The sequence below is a fragment of the Coturnix japonica genome, chromosome 1, assembly GCF_001577835.2.
Source record: "Coturnix japonica isolate 7356 chromosome 1, Coturnix japonica 2.1, whole genome shotgun sequence".
Lineage (NCBI taxonomy): Eukaryota > Metazoa > Chordata > Aves > Galliformes > Phasianidae > Coturnix > Coturnix japonica.
The window spans coordinates 63,428,600-63,446,304 of record NC_029516.1 but is presented as its reverse complement, the minus strand read 5'-3'; the positions used below and the strand labels follow the sequence as shown (position 1 = coordinate 63,446,304).

General features: G+C 41.1%; 1 long non-coding RNA gene across 1 annotated transcript in view; it reads left to right on the top strand.

The window, feature by feature from the left end:
• The window catches only part of LOC107317379, a 46,134-nt gene extending 29,433 nt beyond the window's left edge, over positions 1-16,701 (top strand). Inside the window, exons 2-3 of the long non-coding RNA XR_001556855.2 lie at positions 15,847-15,938; positions 16,199-16,701. This is a non-coding gene — a long non-coding RNA (uncharacterized LOC107317379). The remainder of the gene's footprint in view (positions 1-15,846; positions 15,939-16,198) is intronic.
• Positions 16,702-17,705: the final 1,004 nt, after the last annotated feature.

The following is a 17,705-nucleotide window of genomic DNA, read 5'->3' as shown; positions in this document are numbered from 1 at the left end:
TTTAGGTTGGTATGTTTTAGCGGAAAGTCTTTATAGAAGGAGTGGTTACGGTCCTGGAAAACAGGCTGCCCAGTGAGCTGTGGATTGCCCCGTCCTTGGAGCGTGTTTGAAGACCAGGTTGGACGGGCGCCGCTGGGCAACCTGATCTAGTAAAGGTGTATGTTTGGTCCCTGCTAGCAGGGGTTGGAAACAGAGCCCGTGAGCCAGACGCCTCACGCATCTGGAGCAAGAAAGCCTCATCAGCAGCCTCCCCTTGATCAGGTGGCCTGTAGTATACCCCTAATACCAGCTGACCTTTATTAGTCCCATCTCTAATCCTAACCCACAGGCTCTCAACCTGTTCTTGACTGTAAGAAAATACACCAAATAAGCTTCGGTCCAGTTTTGGGAGCTACTGCTACCAACACAGTCTCCATGCATTGCATGTCCAGATTGTAGCTCACCACTATGATAATGATGTGGCTGACCACTGCATGATGATGAGATTCTTGCCTATTCTTTGAAATCTGTGCTCCTGTATTAGGGGCTGGAATGTGAAGAACTTCTACACTGGCAGAAGTGCAATTTTGTACCAACAATTAGTTCTGTATTTCTGTTCACTAAATGAAATCAGCTATCCAGCCTTGATATATGCAGATCTATAATAAGCCATTTTGTTCAATACAACAGAAATTGCTTGAGAGTAATAGTGAAAAGTTTCTAGAGCAGGGAATGCAAAAGTTTTCATGTGATAGAGTACAGAGTAAGTATGGCTTACTGCAAACTGTCGCTAATGTAGGATAATGACTGGAGAGTGTTCCTGTTTTGTAGTAAATCCATGATAATTTGTATATATATCTGTTCTTTGCTGTAGGTTGTGGTTTGGTGTCTCTCTCTCTCTCTTTATTTATTTATTTATTTATTTATTTATTTTGTAAATCAAAAGTGGAGCTATAAACAAAGCAGAATGTCAGGAACTCCTCAAGTATTCTCAAGTATCATTCCTGATACTGAAGTATGCTATTAACCTGATATTTCTCGTGGCACTTCCATGAAATAGATATATTAGTCTTCAAATAGTCATATCATACCAATGTTTTTGAAGTATTTTTTTTTTATTTTGAATGTCAGTGTGAAACGTTTGTTCAAATTGGAAGCAAATCTATCCATTTTCTCAAGCATGATTTTACTGCACTTCACAGATGTCAGTCTATATGTTCATTCTTTATTTCCATATGTACAGCTCACAGCTAGTCTTAATTCCTCTAAAACTTCCTTGAAAATAAATTAAGAGATAATCCTCATCCTTTAATAAGTCACAAAGAAAAGTCTTGAGGGGAAATAGGGTGCGAAGGAATCCCTCTCGATAGGGAAAAGAATTTAAGTCCCCCATAAATATATAACCATAATTTATATGCATCAAAACAAAGGTTTATAGTTTACTGTGAGTAACCAATGTAGGCCCATGGCTAGGATGGCATTATTGTTCTACTTTTAGAGATGAGAAACGGAGGCAAGAGACAAGCTATTGGCTTCCAAACTGTTTAAGAAGATCTAATACTGGGATCAGAAATTCTTCTCTTTCATACCCCTCAAAACTGATTAGTTTATGGTGATCTTAGCAACTAATTTTTCTTTCCCCTTTTGCTAAGATAGAGGTAAGCAGGCAGTGTTACAGTGCAGCTCTCTCTCTACTTGTTGCAAATGGAATTTGAAAAATGGCCAACCTGGTTTTTCTTTATCACATTAATGGGCCCATACATCACCAGTAGATCTTGGCCTCCTATGCTGGTGCAAATAGCAGGGTACATCTCTTCTCTTTTTTTATGAGGTCTTGGTTTCTACTCTGAGGCTGTGAAAACATTAATGTCCCAAAAAGGGGCTTTATTTTCATATGCTGACAGAGCCAAAACCTGAACACTTTCATGTCAGGTACTCTCATTCTCAGAACATTGGAAAATTGTGCAAAGAAGTCACCATTATGATTCAAGGGACAATGCAAATACTTTTGAGCTTAATGTTAGCAGACAATTCATTTAGCCTTTGAAAAAGGAGTTTAAAAGGTGACCACATCATCTGGTGTTGTATCTTCACTAGGTAGACACATTCAAATAAAAAAAATAAGGCAATTCTCCTGCCATTCACTTTTAGAACAAATTGATCAGGATTAGCTGGATGCATTTCTGTCAGAAAATCTTAAATTGACCATGAGTTTAATTTTATTTAAACACTAATTATGGAACTAAATGCAAAGGAAGTTGAGAGAATCTTGATTGCCTGTGCTGTACAAGATATTCAGTGGTAAACCGTTTCAACTTTAGAGTTTATGCATTCTCTTGATGCAACAGATTTTTTATTTTAAGAACTACATATTCCTGGAATTCATTAAATTCTGGATAAAATGTGAACATGAGTCACAGCCCTGTTGTCTGATGGGGACTGGAGGTAAATCCTACAACAAAATGTGTTAAACTGATTCTGAGTTCTCTAGCAGACTGTCATTCTGAAAGGTGGAAACTGCTCATTCTTTCCAAGCAATTGAATACAATTTAGGATAACAAGTGTATTTTTATGTTAACAGTTCCACTGCTGATCAGGAGAAATATCTAGAAAGTAACTGCTTGCAATCAAAGGTTAATTTCAAAGCTGTGGAAATTAATACCACGTGGAAATGAGTTCTAATTGCAAAATGCCATTCATATTTAATCCAAATGAAGCTGCTGCAAAATTTTAGCCTACTGTAACATCTAGAAAACTTGCTACAGAGTTTAAGCATGATTCACCATAAGTTATGCTAGATTTTGTTTAAGAATGCAATAGTATTCTTATATTTTTGGAAGAGGAATGGCTTTGTGCAGATACATTAAAATTCATGTTCATGTAGATGACCAACCAAATGGCACTGTATCATGGATTTGAATGATATTATGCAGACAGCTCACATACTATAGACATAATCTTGTGCAGAGAAAAGACACCAGAAAAGAATATAATGGGGGAATTAAGAGACCAGGAAAAAAAAAAAAACCACAAAAAAAGTTACAGTTATTTACTCATTTTTCACAATCTTTATGTATGTATTCTCTTCTAAATTTTTCATAAATATTTATTCAAATCACTGCAAATGTGATATAGAATAGCAGTGTTCTCATAAAGCTGGATATTTTCTCTTTGAAGTGGAACCACTACTATGCTAGATATGATGAACTATGAAGAATTTCTGAGGAATTTTGGCCTAAGTACAGATACAGTTTAGCAAACAAACAAACAAACAAAAAACACTACAGAAAAACAAACTCCAGATATTGCTCAGAAAAAGAGTGGAATTCTTGGGTCCTTTTTCTTCTTTCCATCCATATCAATAGATGTATTTGGTCCTGATGGATCTAATTTGGAATTTTGCTGGACTTTACAGCCCTGATTCCTAACCACTGATTAACAGTGTTAAAAATAGTATTAGACTCCAGATTCCTTGGGCTAAAACAAAATGTGAGTGTGTTGTAGCTTGATGGCTAAAGTATTTCATAATGTGAATTGCTAGATTGCTCTGTCAGGTAAAAGTAAGTAACGACTTCTCCGAGTAATGACTAGTTACCACTGTTTGACAATTATTTTACTGTTTGACAATACTACAGGCCACCTGATCAAGGGGAGGCTGTTGACGAGGCTTTCTTGCTCCAGATGTGTGAGGCGTCTGGCTCACAGGCTCTTGTCCTGGTGGGGGACTTCAACCATCCGGACATCTGTTGGAAAAACCACACGGTGAGCTGCAAGAGCTCCAGAAGGCTCTTGGAATCCATTGATGATAGCTTTCTGGTTCAGGTATTGGACAGACGTACCAGAGGTGAAGTGTTGCTGGACCTGCTGCTCACCAACGCTGAGGAGATCATTAAAGGTGTCAAGGTTGGAGGCTGCCTGGGCTCCAGGGACCATGCCCTGGTTGAGTTTGTGATCTCAAGCGATGTGGGCCTGGCAAAGAGCAGGACCAGGACGCTGAACTTTAGAAGAGCAGACTTCAAGCTACTCAATGGATTGCTGGCCAAGATCCCCTGGCTCCCTGCCCTCAAAGACAAGGATGTTGAGGAGAGCTAGCAGTTCTTTAAGGATGCCTTACTGGAGCACAAGAGTTCTCCATTCTCCTGAATAAGAAAGTGAGTAGGCAAGGTAGGGAAACCGGATGGCTCAGCAACGGATACCTGCAAGATAACTGAGGTGAAAAAGGGGTGTAACAAGCTCTTGGATAACTAAGGCTGTGTCACCAGTGTAAGAATACAGGATGCCGTCCGAACTTCAGACGTGGATCAGAAAGCCAAGGCCGCAAGGCAGAAACTGAACTTGGCGTAGGGATGTGAAAAACAATAGAAAACCTCGTCTACAGTACATGGCCAGAAGAGACTAGGCCATAAACGGGCGTACCTTACTTTTGGTTTAAGATTTGAAAGGAGAATGCATCAACAGTGAAGAGGAAAGCTCGAAAGGTGCTGAATGAGTTCTTCACCTCGGTCTTCACTGGTTGCCAGGATTCTAGTCTGTTTCACGTCCACTAAAGGTCTTGCAACCACCATTACCTCTATGTGACAAGAGGTAAATCCCTCCCCACTGTTAAGGTTAAGAGCAAGTCCGGAGAGTGCTCCTTTAGGACTGAATGAGTACAGTCTATGGGGCCAGGATGGGTGCATCCCAGGGTCCTGAAGGAGCTGGGCTGAGTGTGTGCCTGAGCCGCTCTCCATCATATTGGAGAAGTCTGTGGTGTCAGGTGAGGTCCGGATGATTGAGGAAGGTCACGGTCCACTCCCATTTACAAGAAGGGGAGCAGGAGGACCCTGGGTTTTAACTACAGATACCACACACAACGCATACATCAGCAATCTATCCTCAAGTGAATCGCGAATTACTTTCAAATCGTACTCTATAGCAATGCCCCTCCGTTAAGCCGTTACACCGAGTGCCTGGGAAGATTATGAACAATCGCCTGGACAACATGCTCGATCACATAACTAGAAACGCAGCATGTGATCCGAGACAGCCAGCACAGCTTCACCAGGGGAAGTTCAACTGCTAAAACTGCAACTATGTTCTTCCGTGACCAGCCTTCTATGATGGAGGGATATACTCTCCAAACTATGGAAGCTGTAAAATAACCCATACCTATACCTGGTTTATAGTGGATGCGGCATACTGGACGAAGGGAAGGCGACGAGTAATTTACCTGACTGAGGCAAGGTGCCTTTGACATTCCCCTATCACATTCCTATCTCCAAATTGAGGAAGTGATTTGATGGAGTGGACAACTAGATGGATGAAGCAATTGTTTTGAAAGCTGATAGACAGAGGGGGTGTTCAATGGCTCTATGTTCCAGGGAGGCTGGGTAACGAGCGGTTGTCTCTCAAGGTCTCTTTGGGACCGGGGCTCTTTAACATCTTTATTAATGACATTCAAGAGAATGACCGTGCACCCTCAGCAAGTTTTGCTGACGGGACACCAAGCCTGAGTGGTGCGGTCAATAGGTGGAGGAACGGACTATTCAGAGGGACCTTGAAAGGCTGGAAAGCTGGGCTCGGTGTGAACCTAATGAGGTTCCAACACGGCAAAGTGCATGTTTTACTGTGTGGTGCCGGAAGAACCCCAGCTGCACCTTTATCAGGCTGGGAGGAGTTTCCTGAGAGCAGCTCGCAGAGAAGAGCCTGGGGGTCCTTGCATGGACGAAGGACTCAACATGAGCCAACAGTGCGTCGTCTGCAGCCCGGAAAGCAAATGGGATCCTCGGGCTCCAGTCATTGGAGAGGAGTGGCCAGCAGATGAGGAGTATTTGTCCCTCTTGCTACTTTCTTCTTCGTTGTGGGGAGGCGGCCCGGATGCTGGGGGTCGTAGATACATGGTGTTCCAGGTGTACGGAGCCGCTCTAAGTTACAAAAAGGATCATGCGAGATTTTGAGAAAAGGGCAGAGGAGGGCCCACCAAAAGATGATCAGGCAGCTGGGAGCACCTCCCCTATGAGGACAGGCTGAAGAGTTGGGCTTTTCAGAGCCGTAGAAGAGGGTAAGTGCGGGTGACCTCATTGCAGCCTGTCAATATTCCTTGAAGGGAACTTAGCTCCAGTGAAGGATGTAGAGAGTAATCTCGTGGTCATAAAGAAGGCTGACGGAGATAGCAGAAACAGGGAAATGGTTTTAATTAAGGATGAAAGGAAGGGATTTAGTTGGAGGGTGGGTTAGGGGGATGAAGGTGCTCACTAGAGAGTTTTAGGCCGGAACAGGGCTGCCCAGTGAGGTGTGGATGCCCCGTCTTGGGAGCTGGTTCAAGGACCAGGTTGGACAGGGCCCGTGTTCAAACTCTGATGCTAGGTATAATTATGGTGTTTGGTGGCCCTGCTAGGCAGGGGGGTTGGAACTACATGATCCTTGAGGTCCCTTCCAATCCAGGTCATTCTGTGATTTTCTGTCTTACATAAAATAAATAGTTAGTGGATAGGTGCTGCTGCAGAAACACATATATTCTCATATGTGGCAGCAAGCTTAGAACTGAGATAGAAGATGGAATAGACATGACCAATGACCTCTTTTGATTTTAGATGTGATCTTAACTGAAGAAAGTTGTGGAGTGTGATGGATGAATGTAACTGTCACTGTATTACTGTGTTTCACCTGCTTTATGCAAGGTGAAAGGAAAAAAGCTTTCCAATACTCACTCATGTGTCTTCATGCCATGGAAATCCTCACTTAGAAGTCAGGCTATGCATCAGAACTGCATGTTTTACTAGAAACTGGCTCACACAGACCTGTAGCTGTGCTTTTTCAACCTTGAAAAGACAAGAGAGACAAACAAGACTCAGGGACATTCAACTTCTTGGCCTTTTTTTTGTCTTTTCTATCTTTGATATGGAGGTCAAGGCCTGGATTGGAAGTATGGTGCATCTCACCTTACAAGCGCTCCCAGTGTTTCATGTTTATTTTGGGCTTTCTAAAATCTCTTCATACATTATCTTCTCTCTGTGATTTTGGCAGTTCTGAATAAACAATAATCAGCTTAGAAGCAGATGTCAAAAAATGGTGAGGGGAGAAAAGCCTCAGGGATGCTTGCAGTATTCAGCAACCCAGTGTGAGCTAACGTTTCAGGAAAACAAACCAGACTCCTATTGTTTCATGAGCCTTATCAAAATCTGCAGTAAGTCAACTTTCAGGCTTTTTACAAGTCCCACAAGCAAAAACACATCCACATAGCTCTGCTGCAACAGTAACATTAAGAAGAAATAACCAAAGAGATGTGTAATATTTTTATACAACAAGCTATGTTAACTATTATATTTTTCCTAAAATTTTCCAGTATTCATTGTGCTAAGGACCCATTTTTAATAAGGGGAACATTGATACTAGGCTATGCGATGGATGGTTTTAAAATTACTTAAGAGAGATGTTATCAGCAGGCTGATCCACCAAGTACTTTTGGCACAGAATTTTGAGGCAGATTTATTGTTTGAGAAACTTGTCTGACTTCTCATTTGAGAGTGTGTGAGGGACCCTCCTGTGCGCCATAGTGAATAAATTTCATACCTTGAAATGTCAGTGTAAACTAAATGTGGCAAAGACTTTTTATGCATTTGCTGTGACAACTGAGAAATAATGCCAACTGCTGGGTTAAAGACAGTATGCTATTTTACTTTCACCGGGCACCTTCTCAGTATTACTACCAAAACTCAAATGATCTTGTGGGCACTATTGTATAGAGAAGTTAAATGAATCGAAAACGTTTTCCTGCCTTGCCTAGAGAATCTCAGTAGATCTGAGTTTGGGCTGTGGGATGCTTTCCAGAATATGATTTCCTAAACATTACTTCAGTTTGTTTATATAGACTAGCTTCCTAAACTCGTATTTCCTTTAGAAAGCCAAAATATCATAGGAATGGGTGTTTTTGTGGCTCTTGGCTAAATGTAGACCAGGATCTCTAATGATTAATCTTTTATACTCAGAAAGCAAAAACTGTGAGAAGGAAACTTCCAGGATACACTCTGTACTCCTTGGCAACATTGCCAAGGGCATATGGCCAAAGAGAAGGGAAGAACAGCTTAACTCTTACACATCAATTTTACTACAAGATACTGCTTGAGCTTACAAGGCACCCAAAACACAGAGTGTGAGGAGGCCTATGACTAGATCCTGCATCACTGCTTAATGTTTCCACAGTTCATAATTTATATGGAAATTGCTTGAATAATGCAATCATCCATATAAATAAAGGACAGAATTATTTTTTCTTTATATGAAATAGTTAGCTGTAAGGACCTTAGTGCAGATATGTTTTATAGCAGCAGGTGCTGTTGGAGAGTATCATCTGCACTAACCATATTGCTCTGTGTATTTGTCAGATAAATTGTTTTTGCTTCTAGTCATTCACAGTATGATATAACAGTGATGGACTATTGCTTTGTAAAAATGGCTATTATAGTTCTTTCAATTCATGTCACTTTCATGTTTAAATCTTCAAGTAAATCTTGCTCTTAAAAGCAGTTACATAATGGAAAGATTTCTGCATGTGTTCTTCCACTGGAGCCTTCTCTAGTGTATGAAAAATATGGCGACATTTTAACAATGCTGTAAACAGAAATGTTTGAACCTGTTGTTCAGGTTCAGGTTCACTTCAGGCACGAGTGAAAGAATTACAATGTGAAACAACCACCAAGGTGAACTCTTCCAAGAAGGGGAGAGTTCCAGTTGCTGCAAGCCACCGAGGTAAACAATAGAGGGGCCCTGCCCCCAGCCAGGGGGGGGAAAGGGACAATAGAGTTATACTGGACCTGTGTGGATTAAGTTGGCCTGGCCCATCTCAACCACAGATAATATAAAGGCCTCTGGTGGACCTGGTGCACAATCCACCTAATGCCCTTCAAGTTCACCAAGGGACACAACCAATTATATTAATCTATGGAGTGACTGGCGGGTTCCCAAGAATTGAACTATGTTGGAGGCTGAAAATAAGCCTCACTTGGTAAAAACTGGCAGAGGACACCCTTTGTGACTGGTCCCAGAAGGCGTCATGTATATTGGGTATCGATTACCTTAGGATGGGGATATTTTAAGGATCCCAAGGGGTTATCGATGGCCTTTAGGATAGCGTGCCTGTTAACACGGACGGGTTTTAAAGCAGCTGTCAGCTTTACCTGGTCTGTCAGATGATCCTTCTGCGTGGGGTTTGCTCCAAGTAAAGACCAAGAGGTACCAATTTGCGCACCTAAAGTGGTTCCACAGAGGGCGTACCGCACCAATAGGGACTCATTGCTTCCCCATTATCACAAGCTAATATCGCCAATTAGAAGAATCAGGGAGATGATTTAGCAAAAAACTCATTCACCTTTAACAAGCCCCATATGGCCAGGTTGCAGTAAAACCCAGTGGGAATGGAGGTTGATGTAGATTACCGTGGCCTTGAATGGAATGTCACACCTCATTACAGTGCTGCGTACCAGACCATGCTAGAATAGTCCAGTATGAATTGGAGTCAAAAGAAGCTAGGTGGTATGCCACCATTGATATTGCTAATGCCTTCTTTTCCATCCCATTGGCTGCAAAATGTAGGCCACAGTTTGCTTTTACCTGGAGAGGTATTCAGTATACCTGGAACCGTTTACCCCAGGGGTGGAAGCACAGCCCAACAATTTGCCATGGATTGATCCAAGCTGTTTTGGAACAGGGTAATGCTCCTGAGCACTTGCAGTATATTGATGACATTGTGGTGTGGGGCCATACAGCAGCAGAGGTTTCCAAGAAAGGTAAAACAGATAATCCAAAAGTCTCTTAAAAGCTGATTTTGCCATTAAGCGCAGCAAGGTGAAGGGGCCTGCCCAGGAAATCCAGTTCTTAGGATTAGGAAATGGGCAAGATGGACATCGTCACATCCCAGCAGATGTGATTGACAAAATCACTGCTATGTCTCCGCCCACTGACAAGACAGAGACCCAATCTTTTCTGGGATAGTAGTGGGCTTTTGGAGAAATGCATGTCCCAAACTACAGCCACATAGTGAGCCCCCTTTATCAGGTAACACGGAAGAAGAATATTTCTCATGGGGTCCTGAGCAGCAGCAGGCTTTTGAGCAGATAAAACAAGAGATAGCCCGTGCCGTGGCCTTGGGGCCAGTACGGACGGGACAGGATGTGAAGAACATCCTCTACACTGCTGCTGGAGAGAAAGGTCCCACCTGGAGTTTGTGGCAAAGAGCCTCAGGAGAGACCCGAGGCTGACCCCTAGGATTTTGGAGTCGAGCATATAAAGGGTCTGAGGAGCGCTACACTCCAACTGAGAAGGAGATCTTAGCCATGTATGAGGGGGTTCAGGCTGCTTCTGAAGTAGTTGGGACAGAGGTTCAGCTTCTTCTAGCACCTCGCTTGCCAGTAATAAACTGGATGTTTAAAGGACAGGTTCCCTCCACCCATCATGCTACTGATGCCACTTGGAGTAAGTGGATTTCATTAATTACTCAACGAGCTCGAATGGGAAAACTCAGCTGTCCTGGATCCTAGAAGTGATCATGGACTGGCCTAAGAGTAAAAAAATTGAAACACCACCTACAGAAGAGGTATCGTGTGCTAAAGAGGCACCACCATACAATGAGCTACCAGAAAACGAAAAGAAATTTGCCCTATTCACAGACGGATCATGTCGTATTGTAGGGAAGCATCGCAGATGGAAAGCTGCTGTATGGAGCCCCACACGACAAGTTGCAGAGGCCACTGAAGGTAAAGGAGAATCAAGTCAGTTCACAGAGGTAAGGCTGTTCAGCTGGCTTTAGATGTGGCTGAACGGGAGAGGTGGCCAATGCTTCATCTTTATACTGATTCATGGATGGTGGCAAATGCCTTATGGGGGTGGTTGCAACAGTGGGAAGATGATAATTGGCAACGAAAGGGTAAACCCTGTTTTGGGCTGCTGAACTGTGGAAAGACATTGCTGCCCGAATAAGGAACATTGTTGTAAAGGTGCGCCATGTAGATACTCATGTGCCTAAAAGTAAGGCTACTGAAGAACATAAAAATAACCATCAGGTTGATCGAGCTGCAAAAATTGAGGTGGCTCAAATAGACTTGGACTGGCAGAACAAAGGTGAATTATTCCTAGCTCAGTGGGCCCATGAGACTTCAGGTCATCAAGGAAGGGATGCAACATATAAGTGGGCCAGAGACCGAGGGGTGGACTTAACTATGGACACTATTGCTCAAGTTATTCATGACTGTGAAACATGCGCCATAATTAAACAATCCAAGAGGATGAAACATATTTGGGGGGAAGGGCGATGGCAAAAGTATAAATATGGAGAGGCATGTCAGCTTGATTATATCACCTTGCCACGATCTCGCAATGGTAAGCGTTATGTACTCACCATGGTGGAGGCAACCACTGGGTGGCTCGAAACATACGCAGTACCCCATGCATGGAATAAATATAATTGTCGAGAAAATAAGGTTGCTGATTATTCACAACTATACGTATGAGTGTGTATGTATGTATAAACATAATGTAATGATGTAGAATAAGGGGTGGAATGTCATGGTTTAATAATTTTGTAATTTTGCTATCAGTATTCCACATCATAACATCATATAAAGCATGGGTCATTTTACTGAATCTGCAACTTACAGAAGAAGACTACATCTCCCAGAGAACAATACAATAGGTCACGGGACCTGGACTCTATATTAACTCGGTTGCAGGCTAGACTGACATCTTTCAAGTTCTGGCGTTCAGGGGAGTGTGTGGGAGCCTTCACAGTTTCGCCTAGATTTCACAGTAGGCCTCTCAGTTACGGGACTCATTCTCTCTCCTATTTTGCTTGATTCATTAGCTCAATTTTCAATTATATTGTATTATATTGTGTTATCCTGTATTTCGATATAGTATTTAGTAAATAAGTGTGCCTCCTTAGATCGTTGCCACTGTTTTCTTTTCCTAATTAACTTTTTCCTTTCGGCCTAGGGCCCCTGCGGGGCCCACAGCCCCCTGTCACGGACGCAGGTGGATTTTTTGTTCAAACCATGACACCTGTGTATGCTGTGTCTCTCAGGTGGTACTTCTCAGAGAATGTTACTCAGAAGATCTACCAGTTGAAGGGAATGACAGAAGTTCTTCATAGTTATCTAATTCTTATAACAAAGTAGCTTCATTACAGTTGATAATAAGTGTAATAGTAATTGATGGGCAAGGGACATGGTGAAGTTGATGCAGTTTTGCCTTAGATGTCAGCAAGGGTTTCATCCTTGACTCATTTAGGACTAGATCATCTACACACTTCTCTCTCAGTGTATGTCCCCACTGCAGCAAGATCAAATACACTGGAGGCAAGCCACTGAGGGGCACTTTACTTAAAGGGCATTTCTCAACTGAGACCCAGCTTCCTTGAATTCCATAGTTTTTACTCTCAAATACTGAGTCAGAAATAAAACGTTGTGAACTTGAGACTATACAAAGAGCGGTACTAACTGAAGGAATTTATTTCAGTGTTTTACTATTGCCACATGAGGCATATTTCTGATTGTGTTTTAGAGTTTTGCTGTGCATTATATATCTTCACAGGTGAAGGGTTAGTATGGTGTCCTTGTTGACAAATCATACACCACCAGTATGAAGGCAGTCTAAATGAAGAGCCAAGTCTTCTACTACTTAATTTTCTTGACTCTACCCATATTTCTAGTTGGTGAATTTCATTTGTGATGTAAAGAAACTCACTTGTCACTGTCAGTATTTTTCTAAAACTTTTTTCTGTTACCATCGTATTTTCTTTCCTTGATTTAAGATTTGTATGAAAGTACCAGATGTTAGGGTATTGATGACTGAGAATTTTTCAGTGGGAAACGTTTAGTAAAAAATCACTGTGAGGTGATTTATTCAATGATTTTGTTGGATATCCATGTTGTTACAGCTCTAATCTGCCTTTTTTTTTTTTTTTAATCTTTTTTTTTGAAGTATATTCCTTTTCATTTGGATATAATCATAAGTATACTTCCAAGAAGGCATGCAGTGTTGTTTTTTATTACTTTAACAAATACGTTAGCATACCGTAGTAGATAAAATGCTGGATTACCACTCTAAAAATGCTTGCACTTTTTCTAACCCTACAGAAAAATGGTATTTATATGTGTCAGTTATTCCGCCTATAGCATCTAAATAATGGGTGTCCAGCCTTTTGACTTGTGTGGGCTGCATTGAGCGAAGAGGAATTGTCTTGAGACACATATACGTACATTGCTCCAAAAGTAACACCTCCTACTTATTTCCATGGAAACTACCACAAATGCAAAGAGGACAATAACACTATTTAATAGAACAAATTCTCAGCTACAGAGCACTATTTTTCAATATAGTCATCACCATTAGCTGTGCATTTTCACCAGCAGTGGACAAGAGTCAGCATGTCTCTGTTACCACTGCTGAAATGCACCACCCACCACCTTGCTGTGCTCACATCCACTGTTTGATCTTCATAAACATTCAACAAGCATCAAGGAATATCAGTGGGTGCCATTTTTTTTCTGCATAGAGGAATTCAGTGACACACCTTTGCTTCATACGCGCTTCCATGTCTGACACCATTTTGTCAGTCTGCCCCTCTGCTGCCATCTGTCACATGGCAACAACATATAATGGAATACAGGTGGGAAGATTCAACCTCTACTGCCATACCACCAACACTGACCTCTGGCAACATATTATTGCCTTTTTAACACAATTGGAAATCTGAGGGTCAGTGTCTCATCTACAAGGAGGAACTGTTCTGAAATCAGTAAAATACACTGATGTCCTTCCTCAGGTTTTATTCCCGCTGACTTTAATGAGCTTTGTCTAAATAAGACTTTCCTTAATTTGATCCATGAAGCTTACTGCTGGGAAGTTCCCCTTCACCCCCTATGTGGACCTGGCTCATCCCTTTCCAACTTGCAAGAGAAAAGGCTGTGTTGGACTGCCATGGGAAGATGAGTGAAACGTAAGAGCTCTGTGATCCATTAGCCATCTGCAGAATGGGGGAAAACACCTTCCCTCGTGGAACAATCAGTGGCATCACATATTACAATTAATCATGGCAAACCTTATAATCACATTAGCATTTCTTCCTAAGTTTAAGTCAGCTCCCAAGATATTGGCAACAGTAATTGCCAAAGTCCAACAAGTGAGTGTAGGACTTCTGAGAAAGGAGGTAGAAGTGGGGACACCTGTTGCTCTGATAGATGTAGCATTGGCTAGTTGCTCATTTTCATGCAGAATTACTCTCTGCTGCTTAATTTGAGTGATTTAGTGGACTGCAGACATTTGAGTGGGATGGGATCTCAGCTGGGGGCTCAAAATAACAGTTGTTATCTTGGCCTTAATTTTAAAGTTCATTTGTTATTTCACACTGTTTGTTTCATATTTGTTTATCCTAGACAATAATCAGAGATGAAATATTTCTTCTTTCTACAGCTTTTTTTTTTTTTTAAATAACCCAACCCTCAGTAGTACTGCTGGTAAAGTAGGAATGAGATGGTGAAATGTAAATTCCAGCACTGGCTTCATTTACATTCATTTTCATATTCATATTCATTTTCATATTTTGGTGCTTAGTCCTTCCCAACCCCTGTTCTGGGCTCTGGTGCAACCATGCTACTTATGTACTATAAAGTGTTTGTCTCTTGAGCTACTGAACACAGTGCATGCATTCTGTTCTTGTGCAGGAACACTGTATACAGACCAGCTCCTTTCCCTCCCCTCAAATACTCTGTGTTGTCTTCAGTTTCAGACAGCCAGAGTTAATTCTGTGCTTCCAGTAACTTGTGTGTTTTGCCTTCTTGCCTGAGCTTGAGAAACTGCCATAGTCCTGAAACTGGAGGTTGTTTTGTTTTGTGGTTATTGATTGCTTCTTTGTTTATTTTGTAAAAGACCCAGAAAGTCTTGCATACCTCTGATTTTGTCTGGATATTTTTTAGCTTTGGCCTTGGCACTTTGGATTAGCAAATACTCTAAACACCATCTGCCACCATTCTAAGGAGCAATAGAAATTTTAAAAAGCTTTTCTGAGATTATGTGAGTAGCAAGTCAGTACATTTCTGATAATACATGAGAGGTGTAGTTGCCTATGAAGAACTTTGTGAAGTAGGAGTGCTTTTAGCTATGCTCACTTGAGCCTTTCTACAGTATCACTGACACTGAATAGGAAATATGCCAATAATTTGGATGGTCATGGGATCAGTTCCTTAGTAATTTTCAAGTAATCATTCACTGAATACGATACTAGTTTAGCTCCTGTGATTTTTAACACAGTTTAACACTTAAAATAATTTTGGAGTTTTCAAGTGTGGATGCAGTCAGTGCCATAATATTAAAGAAAAAAACAAACATGAATTCCCTTTAGTTAGTTCCTCCACTGTTATGTGTAAATAATGAGAAGGGATGCATTCTAGACATCTGTAATGTGAACATCTACATCTGAACTGCTCCTCCTAGACTCCATTTTATAGTCGCTGGAGAGAAACAACGGCCAGTATTCATCTAACTGTTTTTAGTTATGTAATTTAGAATGAGATAGATGAATTCTGTCCTGAAAGTGCCTGTTCTTCCCAATGACTATAAAGGGATAGTGTGACTTGCTCAGGTGCAGGCATGTACATATGGTTAGATGAATTCTCGCTTGGGGTCTAATTCTTCCACAGCTAGACATTTGGAACTGAGAAAATAAGTTGGCTCAGTTTATGTTTTTAGTAACAAAGAAAAGCTATGGAAGTTTATTCTAAACATGAATGTTGCACATGCTGATATTGTAATGATGTTGTAATGTTTCTACTTCAAAATTCGCCTTGGAACACAGTGTTTTCATCAGAAAATCCTTTAAACCTGTTTTCTTTTCCTCAGGTTTGGACTGAAAGCAACGGGTAAAATGGCTTGGCAACAATTTTTAGAAAATCTCAGAGTTCCTGGAAGCACCTTTGAAAACAGGCAGGAAGGTAAGTTCCTTTTTTGTATGAGTTCAGAGTAATGTGTGGCATACATGGTTATTGAAAATGAGGAGATTTGGTGATCACCCTAGATTAAATTTGGTTAAATAATTTTTTGGCAGTGCTTTGTCTAAGCATGAAGTCTTATTTTGAGTCCTGTCAAACCCTGGAGCCCTAATGAGGTGATTTCTTCTTCCTGCTCTAGGAAGGTTGAGGAGAAGAGAGTGAGGCATGAAAGCACTGCTAAGACTGTCTTTTTCCTATTGCAGAGTAAATCCAACTAGATGAGATGAAGCTTTTCCCAGTGACACTGTTCTCCAGAAGCTATGTGGATACATCCCAGATGCTTATCCCTCTTTAAAGCAGACATTCCTTATGCCTGATGAAGTAAAAGCAATTATTTTTAGGTGTTGCCTTGGTTAACCACTCTCACAGCTAACCATTTGTGTCTGTGTCAGCTTTAAAGCATTCTAGTGATCGCCAGTCTTTGTTTTGTTTTACAGTAGCTTGCAGTCTGCTGTTCAAATTTCTTTAACATAGCTATGTGCAACCTGGGACTAAATAATCGGTAACAACCTCTCCGATAAACAGAAATTATTGACCTCCTAGAATTTCTCTGGAAGTCATGTTGCCCAGTTTTTTAATCATCTCTGTGGCTCTCTGTAGTTTTTCTGTATATTTCATGAAATGTTATGATAGAAATGAGAATCGGTGCTTTCACAGAAGTTTTACTTGTACCAGAAAAGTAAATAAAATAACTTTTCAGATACTGCTAAGTGTTCCCTTGATTCTACACACTAGGATTACCTGAATCCCTGAGGCCTAACATCATGCTGGCAATTTATTTATGCTTTGATTGTATGTTATGACCTGCAAATCTTTCTGAGTTACTGCTGCTTATAATTAAGATTCCTCTTTGATTCTGGCCTATTTACTATGTTTCTCAATGTAGAGCTTTATTAGAAATCTTGTCCTTTGCGCTTATTTTTCCTAGACATGCTGTATCCCTGTTTTTTTTCACGTGTCATTTTACTATTCATTTTTCAGTTACTTATCATCCTCTTATGTTTAAAAGTTTTATTTTTTTAGGTTATTTGTACACATACATACAGAGAGAGTGCAAGAAGGTGTGAATGCCATGGTTTTTCTGTTTATACAGTCACACACAGATACAAGTATGTGCATACATATGCATAAGAAGGATGCAGATCAGTGGCTGCAAGACCTCGTTTAAAATAGAACTGCTTCAGAATGGATTATCATCTACAACTCCATGTGCAAGTTTCTGTTATCTGGTTTATCTCCCACATTTGTTTAATATCTGCTATTTGATTCTATACTTCTCATATTTCTTAAGCAAAATGCATGCTACAAGACATGAGCAAAGCATACAGTTCCCAGAACAGCAGACTGCCCCAGGAGAGCAGCTCAAATAGAGACCAGATACAGTTGTTGCCTACCATCACCAAGGGAGGGATCCAGATGTGTCAGTTTGCAGCTGTTGCTACCCCTCTGTTGACTGATACAATTACTTTTTTCTGTGTTGGGCATTATGCCCTGTTTATGCAGTATTCATCACCAAACCTGTCTCTGTGTTCCCTCTTTCCTCAGTTATCTCCCTGCTCAGGGCTGTCCCTGCACCCAAGGCCTCTTTTTGCCTACCAGTCTCTCATCAAATGTAGTAGTTCCTAGGTAAAAAGCAATGAGATAGCTACTGGCTTCAACATTTAGTGCATAAAAAAATAGTGTATGACATAAGTTGAATATCGTGATCAA